The sequence below is a fragment of the Mustela nigripes genome, chromosome 9 (assembly GCF_022355385.1).
Source record: "Mustela nigripes isolate SB6536 chromosome 9, MUSNIG.SB6536, whole genome shotgun sequence".
Taxonomy (NCBI): Eukaryota; Metazoa; Chordata; class Mammalia; order Carnivora; family Mustelidae; genus Mustela; species Mustela nigripes.
The window spans coordinates 29,646,242-29,652,252 of record NC_081565.1 but is presented as its reverse complement, the minus strand read 5'-3'; positions in this window follow the sequence as shown (position 1 = coordinate 29,652,252).

Sequence of the window (6,011 nt, the reverse complement as noted above, 5' to 3'; positions counted from 1 at the left end):
GCTAGGGAAGTTAGCTGTCTAGCGTTGGGGGACTGCAGCCTGTGGAATATAGACACACACACACACACACACATATATGTATGTTATTTTATAGATTTAATTTGTTTATTTGACAGATCACAGGGAAGCAGGCTCCCCGCCGAGAAGAGAGCCTGACTCAGGGCTTGGTCCTAGGACCCTGGGATCATGACCCGAGTCGAAGGCAGAGGCTTTAACCCACTGAGCCACTCAGGCACCCCAGCCTGTGGAATATTGTGGCAGAAAACCACTAGTCTCATGGGAAGTTGGATTTAGGGGAAGTTCCTCTAGTTGGGAAGAGCAGGGAGCCTCTAGTCCCAACTAGTCTGAAGTCCCAGCAACATAAAGAGCATTTAGAGACATTTTGAGATAATTACCAAAAAGGGTGATGATTTTTGGACACTCTGGCTTCTTAGTACAGAAGAGGCCAATGAATGGGTTTCAGGAATAGCCACAGATTGTATACAAAATTTTGTTTGTGTTGTATGTACGTTATTCATAGCTTTTTTCAGATTCTGAAAGGAATTTTGAAACCACACAGTCCTCCAAAAAAAAAAAAAAAAAAAATCAGCCTCACAGCACCTGAGTGACTCAGTTCGTTAACCATCTGACTCTTGATTTCGGCTCAGGTCATGATCTCAGGGTCCTGGGATGGAGCCCCACATCAGGTTCCTTGCTCAGTGGGGAGTCTACTTGAGGATTCTCTCTCCCTTTCCCTTTGCTCCCCCCACACACTCTGTCTGTCTCTCGCTAAAATAAATAATTTTTTAAAGGTTTATTTATTTATTTGAGAGAGAGACTGAGCATGAGCAGGGGGGAGGGGCAGAGAGAGAGGGAGAAGCAGACTGTCCACTGAGCAGGGAATCTGATGTGGGGCTCGATCCCAGGATACTGGGATTGTGACCTGAGCTGAAGGCAGACGCTTAACCAACTGAGCCCTTTAGGCACTCCTAAAATAAATAAGTCTTTAAAAAAAAAAAAAAAATCACTGCTCTAGATACATAAAGAACTTATTTAGAAAATTTCTTTAATGCTTATGTAGAATGCCAACTTCAAGGATTATTGGAAAAGTACTAGAATCTTCCCTTTCCTTTTTCAGGTCTTGTGGGAATGCTCTCTTTTTTATTTTGTTGTTGCCTTGGAAATTGTCTTGGCAATTTGGACCAAAATCAGTCTTGATAATGCTCTAAGGCATATGTCTTAGCTACATGGTTGGCTTTTAAATTCTTACCTCTGTAGGGATCTTTTTCAAAGGTGCTCAGCTATTTCTGCTAGCTGTTGCATTCTTGTATGAATTTCCATTGGAAAAGTTTTTAAAATCTCTGTCCAGATCCACAAAGCATCTTTGTTCTTTGAGGGCAGGAATTCTGTGCGTATGCCTCTTGAATGATGAATGTGATTTGATATTGTGAGGATTCAAGTGGGCCCCATGGTATATTGGTCTGCTTTCTGGAGTTTGATATTATGGGGATTTGTGGGAAGATTCTGGAGAATAGGGAAATGATCACTTGTCTTCTTTTAGACCTACTGGGATGGTGATGCTCGCCTCTTGAAGGAAGGTGTATTCTGCTCTCATCACTTTCCATGATCATTTGTTGGTGTGGAATGCCTTTAAATTTTGGTCTTTAAGGTTTTTGCTGAGGAGTATCAATTGATAGATAAACCCAAGGACCAATGAGTATGCAGAAAAGTTTCAACTAGTTCTCAACCGCAAAAGTCTACCTGATTCAATGTGATAAGACCGCTCCATTAAGAGTAAGTAGAAACTGATGGGTTGTGTACATGTTAGACTGGGTTTACATAATAGGAAGTCTCTGGTATGGAAATAACCAAACATTTCCTAGATCCATAATTATCCCATCACACAGAAAAATTGAGGTTGACTTTCTGGGGATTTCTCGCCAAGTTTGGTCTCTTCCTAATGTTAAATATTAAGGTGGTATTTGTAGCATATTTCATAGGTCCTAAAATTAGGAATATAGAAAGAGCAGTGTCTTAACAGTGTAGTCCACAGTATCCAGAAGCAGGCCTGGCCCACAGCACTCAGGGAAGGTCCACATGGTTAAGTTGATTCAGCTACTTGCTTCTGCTAACAGTTTCTCAGAAGTCTTGTTTTTTTGTTTTTAAGATTTTTATTTATTTATTTGACAGTTCACAAGTAGACAGAGAGGCAGGCAAAGAGAGGAGGGGGGAAGCAGGCTCCCTGCTGAGCAGAGAGCCCAATGTGGGGCTTGATCCCAGGACCCTGGGATCATGACCTGAGCCGAAGGCAGAGGCTTTAACCCACTGAGCCACCCAGGCATCCCCAGGAGTCCGTTTTATTGGACCAGTGTATATTCAAACCTGACTTTTTTTTCACCCCCTAAGTGGAAACAATTTTTCCTTATGTATTGAAGTAACTCTTCCAATTTGGATTATCCTGAAATATATAACCTTATTTTAAATTTCCTTTCTTGGTGATAACAAAAGAAATTACAAATTCTGAAACTGATAGCTCTGTTCGAGGCAATCTGTGATAGTTATGCCTTCTTTTATATGGTTTAGTCTTTGAGGAAAATCGTAGACAAAATTGGAAGCATAGTATATTTGCATTAATAGAGTAACACTATGCTCTGAGGATTTCAGGTTACTACAATCTACAGAGTGGAATGAATTGAAAGCTAGGATGTGGGAGTTAAAAGGGACCTCAAACCGTGTACTAGTTTATTTTTAAGAATTTATTTTAATTCAATTAGCCAACATATAGTAAATCATTAGTGTTTGATGTAGTGTTTGGTGATTCATTAGTTGCATGTAACACCCAGTGCTCATCACAAAACGTGCCCTCCTTAATGTCCATCACCCACTTACCCCATTTCCCCACCCACCTCCCCTTCACCAACCGTTTATTTCCTGGAGTCAAGGGTCCATTATGGTTTGTCTCCCTCTCTGGTTTCTTCCCATTCAGTTTTTTTCTCCCTTCCCCTATGTTCCTCTGTGCTATTTCTTATATTCCACATATGAGTGAAACCATGTGATAATTGTCTGTCTCTGACTTATTTCACTTAGCATAATCCTCTCTAGTTCATTCCACAGCAATGTAAATGTGAGTATTCAGCCCTTCTGATGGCTGAGTAATATTCCACTGTATATATGAACCACATCTTCTGTATTCATTCATCTGTTGAAGGGCATCTCGGCTCCTTCCACAGTTTGGCTATTGTGGACATTGCTGCTATGAACATTGGGGTGCAGGTGTCCCTTTTATTCACTACATCTCTCTCGGGGGCAAATACCTGGTAATGCAAATGCTGGGTCGTAGGGTAGCTCTATTTTTAACTTCTTGAGGAACCTCCATCCCGTTTTCCAGAGTAGCTATACCAGCTTGTATTCCCCATTATTCCCCTTATTTTAGAGATGAGGAAACAAGTCCCAGGGTCACTCAGTTTAGCAGCAGAATCATAATGTTGCAATCAGACCTCTGTTTTTCTTTGACCGTAAGTGGAGACCTGTACCTATAGAACGCACGTCATCAGGAAGATAATAAATGAAAATACCTTGAGTCAAATTTTAAGTCTTTCTGAAGGTTTCTAATTTAAGTAGGCTCTCTGCCAGGCCCTAGATTAGGACTGCATTTTCTTCTGATTGAGGTCATCTCAATCATCCTGATTGAGAGTTCCTATAGCACTTTGTTCCAGAGTAGAACTGAACCAAGAGGATCTTAGATTTCCCCTTGCGCACGCAGCCCAGCCCATTCATACATTTGGTATTTGTCATGATGGCAGGCACCGTGCTAAATCTGTTTCTTGGGAAGTCAGACTTAGGATGAGTCTGGCCCTGCCTCTTACTAGAAGGTTACTTCAGCTCTCTGTTTCAGTTTCTTAATCTATAAAATAATAATCATTACGTTATAGAATTGTACTGAGGATGAAATGAGTCGATATATACAAAACATTTAGCAGGGTGCCTGGCAACTAGTAAATGCTCAAAATATTAACTTGTATTATTGCATATAAATTGAGAGAGCAAGTTTTCTTCTACATTTTCTCCTTATTTCTAGGAAAAAATGAGATCAACATATTTAGACTTTAGATCGTATGTGTTTATTTATTTCTAAGTCTACCTGTCCTGGTTAAAATGATGTCATGGCCAAGTCATGCCCAGGCATCAAAAGTTAACTTCATTTGCTCAGTATCCTACAAACAAATTGAATGCATGTGAATGACAGCCAGTTCCACCCAGCAGTGAGGACCTTGATCTTTTACTATAACCCTCTTTAGCCTAAAATCTTCAAAGATTCCTGTGGTCTTTGGGATAGAAGTCCAATTTAGCACAGGGATCTTGCCTCTGCTTTTCTTTCTGCAGTCCTTACAGCTTGTTACCCGCCTGTGCTTTATGTTTCTGTCAATGTTCCTACAGTTCTTGTCACAGCTTCCCAACTCTGGAACTTAGCACATTCTGTTTCTTTTACCTGGCGTGCCTGTTACCCTTCTCTCAATTTCCCCGCTACGTGTATGTGCGCGCATGCACACACACACACGCACACACGGTGTCTTTTTTGTCTCCACAATACCTGATGTGCATTTGTCAGAGTATACGCCGCAGTTTTGCCAGTTTGTGTCTCCCTGCTAGACTGAGCTCCATGGGGTCAGAAACTTTCTTTCCCTCGCCAGCAGCTAGCCCAATGCCAGGCGCAGAATGAGCATCCAAACAAGGAGTGACTGAATGATGCAAAACCACCTTCGGTAAGTTGGTGGTTGAATCAGGTTACAGTGGGTTTATATTTGTATGAGATCGGACTTCGGTCTAATCCAAAGAACGTGTGTGAAGAATGCATCCTGCTAGCAGGTTCACGCTGGCAAGGCGGCCAGCCGCTAAACTGCAGGTGCGTCAGAAACCGCAGTGAGCCCGAGACCGCGGGAGCACTCTGGGATTCCCAGCTTGATCTGTACCAGTTCTTGGTTGGGCCGGAAAGCCGAAAGAGACGCCTATAACAGCTGTTTCTGTGAGACTTGGGGGCCACAGTGTTGAGTTCAGTGGACGTGACAATGCAGGTACAGTTTGTGTATCGGCTTCCTTTTCTGCGGAGCTGGGGGCCAAGCTGAGGCATGGGCTGGATGCGCTATAGCGGAAAGACTGAAGGGGGCATTGGAAGAAGAAGAGGGGTTGTAAGGCAGCAATCAGAATCCTGACAGTGTAAAATCAGTCTCCTGGAATTTAACTGCCTGTGTGTGAATCTGTCTCTGCTACTCCTCTTACCAGCTGTGTGACTTTGGACAACTTCCATAATTCCCTGAGCCTTAGTTTTTCCATCTGTAAACTGGAGGTCTAGTTCATCTACTGCAGACTAGGTCTAGAGAACCTGTGTCGAGGGGTTTTAATGAAGTTGAAATAAGTGTTAGCTACTATAGTATTGTCTGTTGACAGGCTGTGAACAGGACAGATTGTGAGAAGGTCCCTGAGCTCAGAGACCATGCCCATCTTACTCACTGTTGTGTCTCCAGCACTTGGCACGTAAACACAGGCTGTGTAGCAGATGGTTGTTGAATTACTAAATGAGGGTGGCCAGGGCAGAATTTTTTAGAGATCTCTCAGTATTGTGGCTTTTCCTAGAATATCTTTTAGACAAGGCCATTTCGATTGCACTTGGTGATGCCTGGACTCTGAGTTTTCTCAGCATGTTTTGTGCCACATCAACTCTACTAAGGAAACAGTGTAAGTCCTAGTGGGTCTCCTGTGAGGAAGGGGCTGGTACCACGTCCACATCTGAATCCCCCAAGACAATGCCAGCAATACATCAGAAAATGAAGTTTCTATCTGAACATTTATTCCACAGTCATAGAAACTGAAGATGGAAAAGACCTGAGAACATCTAGTCCATCCACATGGTTGTACGAGAAAAGTGGCTGGAGCAAAACAGCCTGTTCACTTCATGCTCACGAGACAGCATTTGCGCTCTTCCTGGACTGGAGCGATTGCACACACGTTAAAATGAAGACACAAAGCAAACACTC